This window comes from Mustela nivalis (assembly GCF_964662115.1).
Source record: "Mustela nivalis genome assembly, chromosome: 2".
Taxonomy (NCBI): domain Eukaryota; kingdom Metazoa; phylum Chordata; class Mammalia; order Carnivora; family Mustelidae; genus Mustela; species Mustela nivalis.
The window spans coordinates 41,717,766-41,735,430 of record NC_139021.1 but is presented as its reverse complement, the minus strand read 5'-3'; the positions used below and the strand labels follow the sequence as shown (position 1 = coordinate 41,735,430).

Genomic DNA, 17,665 nt, shown 5'->3' with positions numbered 1-17,665 from the left:
TTGTAGCCTAATGGTGCACCTGGGTGGCTCAGGGGTTAAAGCCTCTGCCTTCAGCTCAGGTCATGATCCCAGGGTCCTGGGACTGAGCCCCGCATCAGGCTCTCTACTTGCTTCCCCCTCTCTCTCTGCCTACTTGTGATCTCTCTCTCTCTCTCTCTGTCAAATAAATAAATAAATTCTTTTAAAAAAAAAAAAAAGATTGTAGCCTACTACAGGAGCTAGGATTATAACCATATCCAAAACACAGAAGTAGGTCCTCCTTCATCAGCTTTTGCCAAGTGTGTCTGTACTGAAAGCCTGGACTAGGTCCCTAATGGCTAAAGTATAGTAGATATACCAACCTTGGCATTCCAAAATCTTAAGTCATATGATACATTCCACTAGACATAATAGTGGTTCTGTGCATGCCAAACCCTAGAAACAGACCTTGTGATGGACAACAAAGGCCACCAATGAATTCCAAAGCACCTAAAGCCAGTAGGTACCCTTTAATGTTTACTTAACTTGCCCTCTTTACAATATTTCACACAGCTAAACTTTGATTCAATATGAAACATTTTCCTTCCTTCAGTGCCAAATGCAGATTTCTTCCGATTCTTCTCTTCCTTTTCAGTCTCCTTTGGTGGGTGCTTTTCCTCTGCTAAAACTGGTCTTTCTTGGGTGTCCTTTCTCAGCCTGATGCTCTTTTTCATCTACATGTTCTTTCTGTGGAACCTCACCTAAAACTGCTCCTCTGAGCTAAGAATTCCCACAGCTCCAGACTTCTGAGTAAGACACAGTCCCGGCCATCAATGGGGAAGAAGACAAAAGGTATCAATGATGATGACAGTGTGTAGGAAATACTCTACAGAAACGTGTTTTGAGAGCAGTGCACGTGGAAAACACTGAGCCTGAAGAATTTGCTTAAAAGGATTCTGAAAGGATAAGAAAGGAGTTATTCTGAAAGATGAAAGAAGGGAGAAAATTTCACAAAAAAAGAATCTTACAGAACACAGGCCCAAGACAGCATGGAGTCAGAGAATAAGCAATGAATCTGAAAGGCGAGCCAAAAAAAATCTATAGAGCCACAACTAGAAAGGGAATCAGGGGAAGGTCGTCAAAGGCCTTACATGACAGGCCACAGTGTCTGGACGTCGTCCTGACAGCAGCAGCAAGGCAGGGTCAGCTTTCTGGTTTATAAATATTCCTTGGTGAAGACTGTGGTTTGGAGGAGATGCCAGGGGGGACGGAGACCAAATAGGAGGCTGTTGCCACACCCAAGCAAGGCGCATGAAACCCTCAAGAGTTTGGCAGCAATGATCTTTGTTTTTCCCAACCAAAGGCACTTGCATGAGGTAAATCCTGAACTAATTCCAATATTTTTGTCTATAAACTTATGGAATAATGAATTGCTTTTTTGATTCTCCATTGTTGACTTGATCTCTGGATATTGCAGGCAACTGTTCATTCAGGGTTCTCCAGCAACTCTGGGAAATAAAAACTATTTTGCCACTGCCCAAATCATCTATTTCTCTAGCATTTTTTTGTTGTTGTTCATTTAAAAAAATAAATGTTTATCAACCATATACATGAGAAAAGTTCCCCTATCAGTTACTGTGAGTCCTAAAGAGAGGACACAATTCCCCGGGAAGTGATATGCCAGCTGGGCACAGTCAGAAAAAGGATCAGCTGTGAAGTGGGTCAAATGAAAGAGGGACCAAGAGAGGAGCTGTGGCAGCGTGACAGTGTGACGTGCATGACTGAAGAAGAAGGACTAAGTAACTGTGTTTGCGAGGTTCGAGTCAGGCTTAAAATGACTAGGACCTCAGGCAGGGACGAGGGGACAGGTATCCCTGACAAAGTCCCAAGGGCCTGACATCACTGTGGAATGGCTAAATTTGGTCAAAGAGGCAGGTGTATAGAGGAACACAGAAGAAAAAGGAAAATGGTGGACAGGTCAGGAAGACCTTAGGACCCAGACTGAGGCAACAGCAAAGTTGAGCTATTGGAGCAGACATCTTCTGGCGCATCTGTGTATCTCCAGGAGGGCATCCCACAAAGCCATTAGCGGCATACTGACTCAGCAAATTATCCCCACAACTGTTTGAACTGAAACAAATTGAATCCATTTTCACATTGACAGCACTGCCTTATTATTAACTCAAAGAAGACAAGAGCTTCCTCACAGGTAGCCACCTTCAGGGCGATTACCTTGGTGCAGCCTCATACTTTCCCGGTTCCCTCATGGTCTCTCAGGGAAACAAGGCAGCTCAAAAGAGCCCACAGTATTGTCTACATGCAGAATCCTTTTCAGTTAGAGGAACTGCCATTACTTTAGACTTTAGAAGCCAGAGCTGCTATTTTATGAAGCCTGTGTGAAGTCAAATTCCCTAATAATGCATCAAGATGTAATCTACTTAAATCCATGGGACCGAAAGCTAAAATGTGCTAGTTAAGAGACAAGTTAAGAGGTTAAACTAACATTCTAAATTAAATTCACTGAGGAGACCTAGAAATAACTTCAAGAGGCTCAATCCCTTTAAGGGAACCCTGAGGAACCCTGCCTGAAAGGTATGGCTACAGAGAAAAAAAGAGAGAGAGAAAGATAACAGAGAACTAGGGACCAAGAACAAAGTCTCTGACTTCAATAAGGGTCAAAACAATATATTCCAAACTGTTTCAGATAGAAAAGGTAATCTGGCGAATATTAAATAATATCATATATATTCATAGTTGTGAATCTTTTTTTTTAAGATTTTATTTATTTATTTTACAGATAGAGATCACAAGTAAGGAGAGAGGCAGAGAGAGAGAGAGAGAAAGAGGAGGAAGTAGGATCCCTGCTGAGCAGAGAGCCCAATGTGGGGCTCAATCCCAGGACTCTGAGATCATGACCTAAGTCAAAGGTAGAGGCCTTAACCCACTGAGCCATCCAGGCACCCCAGTTGTGAATCTTTATACAGAAACTTGGCAAGACAGAATCTTTATACAGAAACTTAATTTGGTGGTACAATCTATCTACTTCATCAAATGTTAAGGTGCAAGTCACATTAATTCTTTCATTGTTAATTAATATCTAACCTGGGTTTGTGTCTGCTTTTTTGTTTGTTGTTTTTGTTTTCAAGATTTCTTCATCTGTATACCATATTATGTTCTTATCAGAGAAGAGTCCTTACTAAGTTCAGTTTACTCCTTACTTCCTTCTAATTCTTTCCTCTTCCTGTTTCTCATGTGGCCTCTTATTCCAAAGGCCAAAATGGTGGACAGGAGTCAAATACAAAGGAAGCAGAAAGATACTGTGGTAAGCGTGCTGATAGAAACAGTTCTTATCCTTCCTCACCTCAAAACTAAAGATACCCTGGGGTGCCTGGGTGGCTCAGTCAGTTAAGTGTCTGACTCTTGGCCTCCGCTCTGGTCTGAATCTCAGAGTTGTGACCTTGAGCCCTCCACACCTTGTGTGGAGCCCACTAAAACAAAACAAAACAAAATGAAAAAAAAAAAATAGCGCTGCCTTTACCGTCTCGGATTTGGAATTTAGAGCTACTTCTTCACCTTTGTTGTCTCCTCCCAGTGCGTTAGTATCATCTCATTTGAGTGCAGAAGGATAGAGGATGAGTAAGGTAGACCATGTCCCACACAGCACCCTATTTTTATTTTGGTGTGTAGGAGCCACAGAAGTTCAAGGTTGCTATGTAAGTTTCCCATCGCTGCTGTAACAAATGGCCACAAACTGGACAGCTTAAAAAATAAAAATCATTTTCTCACAGTTCTGCCAGCCAAAAGTTCAAAATCAAAGCCACACTTCCTCGGAAGGCTCTAAGGAAGGCTCTGGCTTCTGATGGCTGCTAGTATTTCTAGACTTCCTGGACTCGTGGCTGCATTGTTCCAATCTCGTCTATGTCTCATCACTGTCCCAGTCTCTGTGTCTTTTCTTCTATTGTCTCAAGTCTTCCTCTGTCTTTCTCTCATAAGGATATTTATCATTGACTTAGGTCCTACTCCCATAATCCAAGATGATCTTTTCATCTCAAGATCCATAACTTACCTACACCTGCAATGACCCTTTTTCCAAATAAGGTAATATCCACAAATCTCACAAATTAGGACATCCACATATCTTTTTGGAAGCCACTACTCAAAACATTATAATGTCCACATATAGAGGGGCAACTTTCTTGCTGGCTACCAGTGGCTTGCCTCAGAGAGTCAAACACTCTCTCAAGCCAACCAGTGCCACAAATATTACCCAGAGACTGAGTCAGAACACTAGACTGGTTAAATACATGTCCAAGAAAAGCAAATGGCAGCCTGATCCTATTTGGGAATTTAAACAGAGGCTGAGAATCATCCAAGGAGTGACTCTTTGAGCAGGAGATAGGGAAACAGCTAGAACACTAGGGTTTAGGTACTTTTTTACATGGCACTTGTCAACTATTACAATATATACAGCCTATTGTTAGTGTGAAGTCTTTTGGAAAGAAATATGCTCAAAATCGTAACATTTTACCTCAAAAAATGATATGGAACCCTTTGCTTTCATGTACATTGCATTTCAAAAGAAGGTAGATATTATGCTGTCTAGTACCAAATGCCCTCAAGATTTTTTTTTTCCTGAAACTGTAATATAAAACATCTTTTTTTCTGGCTCTAATCCAATTTCTCTGAGTGATGTGTAAACCTCACAATTGTTTGTAGCTCTGTGTCAGTATCCATTACTTTTGAAATGACCCCTACATTTCACATTCTATGTAACATTTTCCTGTCTTTTCCGGGAATTGCAGAAGAGCCTTCATAGACACACTAATTGCTTGGGACACCCACAGTCCTTTTGAACACTGACGTTTTCTTGGTGAACCAGTAAATACTCTGTTATTTGGAGAGGACATTGTTGCAAAACACTTTTCCTGTATCTTGCTTTCTACTTAAACATCATAATCACACAAGGCTGAGTTACAGCTTCACTGTTGCCCATGCATATTGTACTCTTAGCATTTCAGGACCTTCAGAAACAACTCTGTCCATCAAAGTACCAGTAGTGATTTCTTTTGTGGGTACATTCATCTTACAGAAAGTGAGCATTACGTTTTAGACAAAAAAGGTTGCAAAAGACCTGTCAAATCTATATTTTTTAAATGCTTTATATTACGTTCTTCCAAAACACACCCCACTGCATTGACCTTTAAGCACATTAACCTCTGCAGGAAAATTCCTTAAATCCGTATTATATGCATAAAACCTCTAATTCAGCATTTAGTGAGGAAAATAGATGTAGTTGGTGCTAAAATGTCAGCAAGTCATCCACATCTGACAGTAGATTTGCTGAATGACAAACAACAGCATTAAGCTTGTCTTAAAAGAAAACATAGCACAGCTAAAAACACTGGTAGGTCCAAGGCAAATGTTCAAAAAATAGGCACACCCTAGCACACCAATATCTGATTTAGAAAAATTCCTACATATGAACTGTAGGTTGCAATCTGTCACCAGCACCAAGCACCATTCCCTACTCACATCATTTCCCCCAGCCCAGTTGCAGTTTTCTGGTTCTTCCTCATTCCTGGCCATGAGATCAATACCCTAATTTGCCCAGCCCCCTCTCCTCACTCTCCCATGTCTTGCCTGTCACTCCTCACAACTTGATGGATTTTATACAGGTCTTCTTTCTTTTTTTTTTTTTTTTTTCAACTGAAAAATATTTGACATGTAACATTGTGCAAGTTTAAGGTATTCAACATGTTGCTTTGATACATTTTGATACTGTAACATGACTGTCTTTGGAGCGTTGACTAACACTCCTATCATCACATAATTATCATTTCTTTTTTGTGGTGGGAATAATTAGCATCTAGTCTTCTAGCAAGTTTGATGTTTAGGATACAATATTATTGTCTATAATCACTGCGATTGCACATTAGATCTCTAGAACTTCTTTATCCACTAGTTCTTTTCTCTGATGCGTGCACACAGCCTTCCCACCCTCCATCCTCTCCTTCTTCCCAGCTCTCCTTCAACTGCTCCACTGTGACTTCAGAAAACTTCCATGCCCTTTTTCCTTTTCCCTTACTCTGTTCCATTTATGAGTCAAATAAAATCACTACAGTCATGACTGAGAAGCATTAAGTGTACGGTTCACAACATCATAAAATCAAGAGAAAGGAAATCCACATGTTTAGAAGTGAACTATGGCATAATAAGGGATCAGCATCTCGACCACTGAGCCCTTCAAAACACCCACAAAGGCTTCTTTCTCTAATTTAGCATTATATGTCCCTCTGGTTTGACTGATCAGCTTTAAGGGCAGACATTCAAAGTAAATTCAAAACAGTTTCTTACCTATTTTTAACTTTTCTGTTTTATTTACTAGCATTGTACGTATTGTTTCCTATTTTTCAAATGTTAAAGACATAGTCATTTGTTTCACTGTGCTAATAAGACTTGCTAATAAGACTCTGTAAGCTTTCAAGTTAGTTCTGTCATATTCGGGATCTTTATCCTAGCAATATACTGAGTCAAGATGCAAATGGATGCCCAAAGAGTGACCCAGTGTATGTCAATGACCACACTACTCAGTGTTGTCCCCGTAGACAAACTTCATCTATTCACTGCTGCATCTAAGACTAAGAGTTGCTCATTTTTGTGTGCAGATTTTTTTTTGCCACTCAAAACTGAAAGAGTCAATGATTTCAAAGATCCAGAATTCTCTAAGTGCCTTTCAATGTATTTCTTCCCTTCCATGTTTCCACAAGGCAAACCAAATGCTCTGAATCTGCTTAAAAGGGTGATCCCTAGTCAGAAATCTGGGGATTTGGGAGAGGGCAATGTTTGGTTCATCTGGTGACTCTAACATTTCCCATTTTACAGCACATGGGTATATTCAACATTTTTTCATTCACTTAATTTGCTTCGTTGTTGTCTTTCCTACTAAGGAGTAAGCCCTGTAGGAACAGGGACCTTGTCTATCTCCTCTTCACCTGCATCCCCAGTACCTGGACTGGCATAAAGTTGATAGTTAAGAAACAACTGTTGGGTAAGTAGAACATTTAATTAATCAGTTAAATATTTTGATTATTTAGGTTCTGGTTGGCTTTGTCTTTACTTATTTCATCATTTTAGAAAAGAAAAAGAAGACCTGAGCATGTGTGTATGCTAGATTTAGAATCCTAGAAACTAGAGCTGGAAGAGATCCTAGAAATTGTGTCATTTAAAATATTGATTTTATAGCTGAGGGAATAGGGTAATAGGGAAACAGATTAAGTCATATGATGCCCAAGGCTCATCACAGCTGGGTAATGGCCAAGTTGCTATTCCAGCCATTAAACTTCTGGGCCTCTTCGGAGGACACAGAGCTTATCCTCCCCATAGTAGGAGCTGGTGGGATCTTGTTGGCTCTCCAGAATAGATGTAGATCTCTATTTGCAAAACAAAAGAAAAAATGAGATCAAGAATTGTGTGACAGAAGCACAATATTTTCCTGCATTATTTTCATTTAGTCAACAAACTTTGCACCGGGGACAGTGAAGGACTCATGGGAAAACCGGAACTAAGAGCACAAGCACCACACATGGACCAGCCTTGACCAGGTCCAGATCTTAGACACGGCTCAGCTTGGGAGGGAACGTGGGGCAGATTCCAGTGGATGAAGTGTTTTCAGAGTCACTGTTTCACTTCATCATCACAACCACCCTTTAAGGCAGCAGGACAGATGTTGCGACAGTTGTACAAACGAGGAACTGGAAGGTGAAAGTAGCTGGCAAACTGCTCAAGGTCACATAGGTAGTTGGTGACAAGAGACAGAATGAGGTCCTCTTATCCCATGGCAGTTCAATGTATTGTTTTCACTATTCAATTGTGTGTACTTTCTTGGTCTCAAATTGTCTTTTTTTTTTTTTTTTTTTTTTTTTACTAATTGGATTTAAAGCTACCTCCTACCAGCCTATCCCTCCTGTCCCTCCCCTGAGCTCTTGGCTAAGATGTTTACAACGTTCTTTACTTTTGTCTGAAAAAAAATAATAGTAATAATTTGCTCTCCTTAATGTTCTATGCATTTCTCTTCTTGCGAGTCTTCAAATGGTTAATTGACAAATATTGTAAACCCTAGGAGAATATGCAGGCTTAAGATTCTGTAGTTTCAAGGTATCTGCTGGAGAATATATACTGAACTTTCCCTGCTTCTCACCTCTCTGCTACTCATAATGATTATACGACACCCCCCTTCCACCTGAAACTGTTATCATTACAAGCACTTGTAGATTAGACTACAGCAAATATAATAAAGGCCATTTGTGGGGCTGAAGTGGAAGATCATTGGGGGTACATCACAAGAAAAAGCCTGAATAGGTGTTGTGGTGGGAATAGAGGTAATGTACGATGGCTGGATCACGAAGGGGGTCCTTGGCAGAAAAGGAATATCCAAATAGAAACCTCAGGAGCTGCTAAAATGGGAGACAAGTTGCTGAGAGTAGAACAAAGGTAAAATAAATAGTGCAATTATCCCCTCTTTCCTCTGACGATCTCTGCAGCAAAATGCCAACTGGGCACTTCAGCTTTTGAAGAAACCAACTGCAGAATATTGGTGAAAAGATTGTGTCTTCAGTGTGTTTTTTAAGGGACCCAAGGTGCAGACAGCTCTTCTCATGTGGCCATGACCATGGCTGGCTGCAGCAGCTTGGCAGACACAGTACTAAAGAGGGTCTCTGTGTGGCAAGGCTTAGTTGTTCCATCTTCCCTTTCCCCCATCATTTGGCCCCATCATTTGGCCTGGGTGCACCCTGCATGTCTAAGTTCCATTTACCCTTCCTCTTGTGCTCACTTGCCCCCCACTGTCTACCCCTTTGATCTATCCATACACACATCCACTACACCACAGTCCACTCTTATAAGGACAAACTGTTTCCTTGAAAGCCAGCTCACAGGTTTAAGCAGGAAGTTACCCACAGCATGGTATAGAAGAGGAGCTAGGCACTGGGTGGGCACATCCCCTCGGCCATCTCCACACTGTCTCCTGTCCCCAGTAAGAGAAACCAGAAGATGTCCATGAGTACCAGGGACCAAGGCAGGACCCTGACTACTTGGGTCTAGGGGTGACATTGAAACTTGGAGCCATTTGGGCAAAAGAAGCCAGTAAATTTTCAGGTTCAGAAATCCAGAAGTCATCTTCACAAAACCAGTCATTGTGGTTTGCAGGATTTCTGACACTGCCCAGCTTCCTACTGATGGGTGAGAGGGGGTTGGAATCACAGAAATTGTGTAGGATACAGTTAACCTGTGAATAAGCACACATCTTTTAGAATTAGACTTGAAATAGGGTATGAAAGTATCCCCCAAATTAAAATGGATGTCTTAGACAATCATAGCCCAAACTAAATAATCCCCCAGCTTTATTACCTTTTACATTAATTTGAAGAGAGACTTTCAACTTTGGATTGTAGAACAATTATAAGGACAATGGATGGTTCCCTTGGCTCTTCCCTGGAGGTAAAAGCATAAAAGCATAGCTTTAAAGAGCCTATCCAGCTTGTTTGTAAGTGTGGGGAAATGGAGGTTAATTAATCTAGTTTGGGGAATGTTAGATAATATCTGTGTTCAGTTGCTTATACATTATGCTGTCCAATTAATTCTTCCCAAGGACTTTTATACAAGATTATTCAGCTCAAAACTTCTGGCTTGAAACTTTTCAAGGTCCTTAGGGTGACCATGAGAAAGAACACATTTAAGAAACTATCACCTTCTTTTTAGTCTTTCATCCTGGTTGGAAGCTGTGTTCTTCTCAAAGGTTAACGAGGTTGCAGGACCTTCAGGGAGTGTGGCCAAGACACCCATTTCAATTGCTCTCACGTGCTTCTCTTGCTTAATTCTCTAAAGCCAAGTCTGGAGCCTGTGTTCCAAGATGCCTGCCGTTCAGCCCACCAGGGTTTCCTTCAGAAGCTGGCTGGGCCCAGAAACAGTCAGACGCCCTTGGAATCTTTAAACATTTTTCTGACAGAAGGTTTGGCCATTTCTTCTCCCGGTGCTCATTTTAAAGTTAAGCACACAAACACACATTTTTTAAATCCCAGAGAAGACTTTTAATTGATTCCCTGAATATTTTAAGGTCTACTAATTCTGTTGATGTTGCAAACACTGCAATTCATTCCAGCGGCTGTCCGAATCACATTCATTCACAGGCTTATTTTTCCCTGCCAGCTAATATTTTACCTTACATGAATAAAGCTTTCTAGCAAAACTGTGTACAAAATTTAAAAAAAAAAAAGGATTTCCCAACCTCCCAATTGTTCCACAGGGGTTGGGTTATCCAACACCCCTCCCTCGGAGAGGATAAACTAAAGAATGTGTACGGTCCTCATTTGTGACATATAATATTGGATTATTTCAAGCACAAGTTTTCTTGCATAGTCTACCCATTTGAATTTTTTCTTTTATATCACATAAAGTGAAAAGGGAAGATAACTCTCACTCAGATGTAGACAGAAGACCTTACAGTAGGTTAAAATAACTCATATAGCAATGTCCTCTATAGGACATGGTCTCTTTTCAGTAATGATGTTTAATTAGGATTTATCCACTCAAGATGGCTTTGTCCATTCTTGTGTACTGGCAATAGCTTATGAAAGGGAAAAAAAAAAAAGGCGCATAATCAAATGTATAGCATGTGTCATTAAAACAGAGAACAGGTAAATGACCCACACAGCAAACTAATGGTGTCTCTTGGGGTCATTTGTTACTGCTGTAAGTACTGGAAGGAGAGGAAGTGGGAACGCCTGTCCACAGCATTCAGAGCTAGACCTCTACAGAGGAGCTGGTAAATTTTGTCATTAAACAATAAGAGTCGAAGAGATTCAGAATTATGGTTAAGAAACCACCTGGCCTTGACTTCTAGCATTGCTGCATATAAGCTGTGAGCTTGGGTAAGATAATTAACATGTGTGAAATCTACATTCTCCTTATATTGAAAATAAAATAAAATTTTGCAGGTAAGGTGCTTAATACAGTGCCTGGCATATAATTAGCCCTTTAGAAATGCAAGCTAAAAGAAAAAAAAATAGTTGTGTTTTGCACTCAACTACCATCACTTCTATTAAACTGGGTTTTATGTGATCATCATAGGTCAAATATTTTTCTACAAAGCCCTAGAGACATTACTTGACTCGCATCTCTCTACCTCATTATAAAAACATCACTACCCCTCTCTACATCCCTTCTACCCTCCCACACTCATTTAATTCCAGTCACACCAGCCTCCTGGTTGACCTTAGAACATGGCAGGTACAATCCTGCCCGAGAGCCTTTCCATACACAATTTCCCATGCCTGGAAATACTCTACTACCAGATTTCTTCACAGCTTATCCTCACAATTCCTATAGGTCTTTGCTCAAACGTCAGTGGTTTAAGGAGGTCTCCCCTAATTATCCTAATTTAAAATTCCACCCCTAATTCCCAACATTCCATATCCTCCTTCCCTTTTTCTCTGAAATTTTTATCACCACCTGACGTACTACATGCGTTAGTTATTTATGTTTATATTGATTGTCTCCTCAAGAGGAATATAGGTTTTGTAAAGAAAGGGTCTATTTTTCTGTTTTTGAAAGTAAAAAAAGAAGAAAATAACTAACATGGAACACAGAAAGACAAAATAGTGCACAGAATTGAGATATAAGACAAAAAAATAGCATAAAACTTGAGAGAAGAGTAAATGGAGTTAAAGGATTTTAAGACCGTTCTGACATCAAGAAAATGGGTAGAAGGAATCAAACAATATTAGTCTCTGATAATTTAAAGATACATATTACATACCTCAGGATAGGCACCGAAAGAGTAGTAATTGTACAGCTACTAAACTGATGCGATGGGGAAAGAGGGACAAAAATATATTATTAAGAAGTAATCTATCAAAACACAAGACAAGAAAAAAAGAAAATAGGAGCATAAAGAAGTTTAGGTAAATTGAAAACAGATCTAAAATGGGAGGTTTAAACACAAATGTGTCAGTGATTATATTATATGCTCCTCTTAAAAGATAAAAATGGTCATATTGATCTTTCAAAATTTACTATATGATGATTATAAATAATGCACCTCAAAATAAGAAATAAAAGGTTGAAAATAAAAGGATAGGCTATCAAGCCATGAAGAAAACCTTAAATGCATATTACTAAGTCAAAGAGGCCAATTTGAAAAGGTTACACATAGCTTGACTCCAACTATATGGCATTCCAATAAAGGCACACCTATGGGTATAATAAAAAAGTCAGTGGTTGGGGTGCCTGGGTGGCTCAGTGGGTTAAGCCTATGCCTTCAGCTTGGGTCATGACCTCAGGGTCCTGGGATCAAGCCCTGCATCGGGCTCTCTGCTCAGTGGGTGCTTGTTTCCCCCCTCTCTCTGCCTACCTCTCTGCCTACTTGTGACTCTCTCTCTCTCTCTCTCTCTCTGTCAAATAAATAAATAAAGTCTTTTTAAAAAAATCTAAGATTGTTAGGATGAGGGGGAGGGATAGAGCAGAGAGGATCTCTAGGGCAGTGAAAATACTCTCTAGGATATTTTAATGATGGATATATGTCATTACACATTTATCCAATCCCACAGAGAGTATACCAAGAGTGAATCCTAAGGTAAACTGTAGATTTGGGTGATAATGATGTGTCAATATAGGTTCATACAAGGTAATAAATGTACCATTCTGTGAATGATATTGGTGATGGGGAGGCTGTGCATGTGTGGAGACAGGAGGTACATGGGAAATCTCTGACCACCCATTCAATTTTATTAAAACTGCTGCTCTAGAAATAAATTCTTTAAAAATATATACAATGAAACGTACAAATCTTAAAAAAATAAATGTAATAAATTAAAAAATCAGAATTAATTCTTAAATTTATCAAATCAGTAAGTAAAAAGAACTCCAGATCCAGGTTTTATTGGTGAAGAAATAAATACAATTCTACACAAACTTTTCAGAGAAAATAAAAATAGTACATTTTTATGAGACTAGCATATGACTAGCATTTTTATAAGACATTCCAGTGGTATACACAGAAAGCAAGACTCGGTATTACAAAAATATTGGTTCTCCCTCAAATTTTTATGTATTCAAACAAGTCATGTTTAAAATCTCAACATTTATTTCTTTTTTTTTTAAGATTTTATTTATTTATTTGACAGAGAGAAAGAGATCACAAGTAGGCAGAGAGGCAGCAGAGAGAGGGGGAAGCAGGCTCACCGCCGAGCAGAGAGCCCAATGTGGGGCTCGATCCCAGGACCCTGAGACCATGACCTGAGCCGAAGGCAGAGGCTTAACCCACTGAGCCAAACCCAGGTGCCCCTCAACATTTATTTATAAGGAAACTGAAAAGCATTTCCTCAAATCAGAAAAAAATGCAAGTGGCTGGGTGCCTGGGTGGCTCAGTTAGTTAAGTGTCTACCTTTGGCTCAGGTCATGATCCCAGGGACCTGGAATCGAACCCTACATCAGGCTCCCTGCTTTGTTGGGGAAAAAAAAAAAGCAAGTGTTTAAGGATATTCAAGCTCTCTTGAAGAAGAAGATGAGAGAATTTGTTCCACTAGATAGCAAGACTTATTGTAAAGCTATTATAATTTAGAAATGTGATGTTGGTAAAAGTCTAATAGACCAATGGAATAAAATAGAAAGTCTAGAAGTGGATCTACAAGTACATGGACACTTACTTTATGACAACACAACAATGTGATTTAGAGGTAAAAGTATGGTCTTCTCTTTTTTTTTTTTTTAAGATTTTATTTATTTGACAGAGAGAGAGAGATCACAAGTAGGCAGAGAGGCAGGCAGAGAGAGAGGGGGAAGCAGGCTCCCTGCTGAGCAGAGAGCCCGATGTGGGGATCGATCCCAAGACCCTGAGATCATGACCTGAGCCGAAGGCAGAGGCTTAACCCACTGAGCCACCCACGCGCCCCAAAAGATAGTCTTTTCAATAAATAAGCCAGTTGGGTATTCTTATGGGAAAAAAGTACTTCACTCCTACCTCCTGCCATGCACAAAATCAATTTCCAATAAATAAAGACAAACAACATATATCCTATATGATATAGGAGAATATCTTCATTAAACTGAAATAAGGAAATATTTTTTAAGCAACACATATAAAGGAAAGACAAATCACCAGCAAGGGAAAGTCCTTAAATTGGATGACATTAAACTAGTTATTTTTTTCATCAAAAGATAACATTAAGGAGGTGAAAAGGCAAACTATAGATTGAGATAAAATGTTTGCTAAAATATATATAACAAAAGGCTTGTGTCAAGAAACAAAATGCTCTAGGAGCTCTTTACAGCCTGAAAGAAAAATGGGCAAAAGCATTTGACTTCACAAAGAGAATATCTAAATAAGGAAACATACTTAAGATTCCTTTAGTACTCAGGAAAATTCAAATTAAAATCCCAATGATATATTACTATATAATTACTAGAATGCCTTTTAAAAAGTACCATTACCAATATTTGGAGCAATGAGAATTCTTATACATGCTGATATGAGTATGATTTGGGGAAGTACACTGGCATTACGTACTAGCGTTAACCATACACCAAACCCATGATACCACAATCTCACTCCTAGGGTATGCACCCAATAGTAATGTATGCATAGCCACATTATTCAAAACAGCCCAAGAGCCCAAATGTCCACCAACAGAAGAATGGATAAAAGAACTGTGGTGTATTCATTCAATGAAATAATATATACCAATAAAAATGACTACTCTACAGTTAACAAAGAAACACTATGGACAGCCTTCACAAACACAATGAGTAAACAAGCCAGACACAGAAATTGTATACTGTGTGTCTTAATCCATTCAGGCTGTTATAAGAGACTACCATAGACTGGACTGCTTGTACAACAAACATTTATTTCTCACAGTTCTAGAGTCTGGGAAGGTACTAGAACATTCAGTACCTGGGAAGGGCCCTCTTCCTGGTTCACACAAGTCAACTTTCTTGTATTCACAATGGGGGATGGGGTGAAGGAACCCACCATCAAAGTCTCTTTTATAAAGGCACTAATCCCATTGTGAGGCCCTCACCCTCCTGACCTCATAATCTCCCATAGGCCCCACCATCTAACACCATCACATTGGAGGTTAGGTGTCAACATATGAATTTGGAAGGAACACAAACATTTGGTCTATAGCTCTGTGTGACTCAATTATTCAAAGCTCAAAAGGAAGAAAAACTAGTATGAAAAGGAGGTGGAAGAAGGAAACGGAAGCGTCCAGGAAGACGCTCCCTTGGGTGTTGGCAACAGTCTCTCTCTTGACCCAAACAGTGATTTACACAGGTGTTCCACTGGTGATGATTCCCTGAGCTGCACATATATGTTTGTACCACTTTCTTTAGTGTGTTTACTTCACATAAAAAGAAATAGGAATTTTGTGATAATAGCCATAAAATTTCATTTCTAGGAATTTTATTTTCTAGCTATAATGCATCAGCATATTAAAAATTAGGTCCAAGCACTATTTATGAAAGCAAAAGACTGAAAAACAGCTTACATGTTCATCAGTAGTTGACTGGCTCCATAAATTATAACACATCCAGGAACACAACAGAAGCTTTAAAAAGAATATGTGTACTAATATGGGACAATCTCCAACATATATTTAAGCAAATATTGAACAGGAAATATAGAACAGGGCAGAGATGCTATCATCTCATTGTGTGTAAAAATAAGGTAGAGTATACATATATGTGCTTATATATGCATATAATATTTCTAGAAGAATGGGTAAAATATAAAACCCAGTAACACTGGTTGTCTCTGAAATGGGGAATGGTATACCAGCCTGGTCAAACTTTCTTTTCAGTGTAACTATTGGCATCATCTGACCTTAATCAGGTGATATATATGTTACCTTTTCAAAAGAATAAATTAAAGGGTCATGCATACTTCCATATATACACACACACACACACACACACACACATATATATATATATATATATACACACATATACACACACACACACACACATATATATATACTTTATATATATATAAAGTCGAAATAATTGAATGAGCTCAATTCCCATTGCATTTGGACGACTATTTATATCATAATGCCCTGTCTTTTGGGAACTGACATGGCCTGGAATAGAGGCAGGGAAACAAGTATCCATGTGGCCAAAAGCCAACGAGCAAAGCAGAGACTGGTTTAAGAAGCCAAGGCAAGTGCAGAAGGTAGCAGTCTGAACAGGGCCAGCAGCAAAGGAGATAAAGCCACAAAAGAAGCCAAGGTGCCCAGGCCACAGTCACTAGATAGAAGCAAAGGCACAAGATGCAACAGACCTGCAGAAGGAAGACTGCCCAGGAGGGGAAAATCCTTGGCTTGCTTGCAATCCACGGCTTGCTCTCATGGGCTTGGTATTGCTGGCAAGGTTTAATGGGTCATGGATGAGAAGACACCATGCTCTTTACTTATTTACTCATTTATTTATATCGATCCAAAATATGATCGGCCCCAGAATGACATCTTTCTTCCACAATACTTGTTTATAGGCCTGTGCACATAGTAGTCTTTTAAAGGAGCTGTTAATTCACCCCATTTCCTAAACGATAAAAATGTAACACTTTCTTCCAAGTGGCTTAGCAAGCTTTCACACTGTCAGGCTGGCAGTGACGCTAGGTCACTGGCTCATGGGCAAATGAGGACATAAAGAGATACTAGCCTTTGATCACCTTTGCTTTGTGTCCCTCATCTGATTGTTCCATATTTCAATTCCATATTTCACACTATTTCCGTTAAAGAGATTCATCCTGTTAACAGCCATCATGTCAACACTTTACCTTTAAAATCTGCAACAAAATCTTAAACACAAATTTCCGTTAAAAGAGATTCCGTTAAAGAGATTCATCCTGTTAACAGCCATCATGTCAACACTTTACCTTTAAAATCTGCTGGAGGCCGTGGCTTTTGAAGAATATATTTCGGGGTACCAGCTATCCCACTAAGTGCCCGGTTGCATCCATCTCCAGGACACTATGGTCTCCCATGAGGGCAGGAAAGCATGTAAGGGAAGCAAACTGAAAAGAGGGATGGTGCCAAGGCCATGTTACAAAGGAGACCTACTTTCCAAGTCATCTTCTAGCCAACAGGGTCCTTTTGCGATTTAACACATCTATAGCTTCTGTATTGTGATGCCAAGGGTAGTCTCGGTGCAGTTTTCGTAAATCACATCCAAAATATGATTTGGAAAAAAAAAAAAAATGCACCTTCTTATGAGCCCACTGTGTACTTGAAAGACCCAGTGCACAAATCATTTGCACCTGTACCATTTCCATCCAGTTCTAAGCTAATTTTAAAAAGGGTCTGAAAGCCTGCCAACAGCACATGTGCACAGAAGATAAAATGTAATAGCAATTAATCCAATCATCTCTGATTTAACGTTAATTTAACCCAGTGGATTATGCCTTGTTTTGTGTGCAACTGTGTTGATCCTGCTACATTTCAGAGAGCCCCCAAATCAATCAAGTCACAATCCCTAATTGCAGTCAAAATGGGGAATTCCACTCAGCAGGGCCCTTCTCTGGAGTATCTATTCCTCCCAAGGAAGAAAGGGAAGTCAAAGAAAGAGGCGTCTCTAATAGCAGGCTGCTAACATCACAGCTGATGGTGTCAGGACTAGCTCTGAAGAGTGGCCTCGTGGTTGCTGGCACATT

The 17,665-nt window shown here is 39.6% G+C and overlaps 1 long non-coding RNA gene across 1 annotated transcript in view; it reads left to right on the top strand.

Annotated features, from left to right (window-relative positions):
- Window positions 1-400: 400 nt before the first annotated feature.
- Window positions 401-17,665, top strand: part of LOC309860605 — a 36,657-nt gene continuing 19,392 nt past the window's right edge. Inside the window, exons 1-2 of the long non-coding RNA XR_014309487.1 lie at window positions 401-477; window positions 6,906-7,006. This is a non-coding gene — a long non-coding RNA (uncharacterized lncRNA). The remainder of the gene's footprint in view (window positions 478-6,905; window positions 7,007-17,665) is intronic.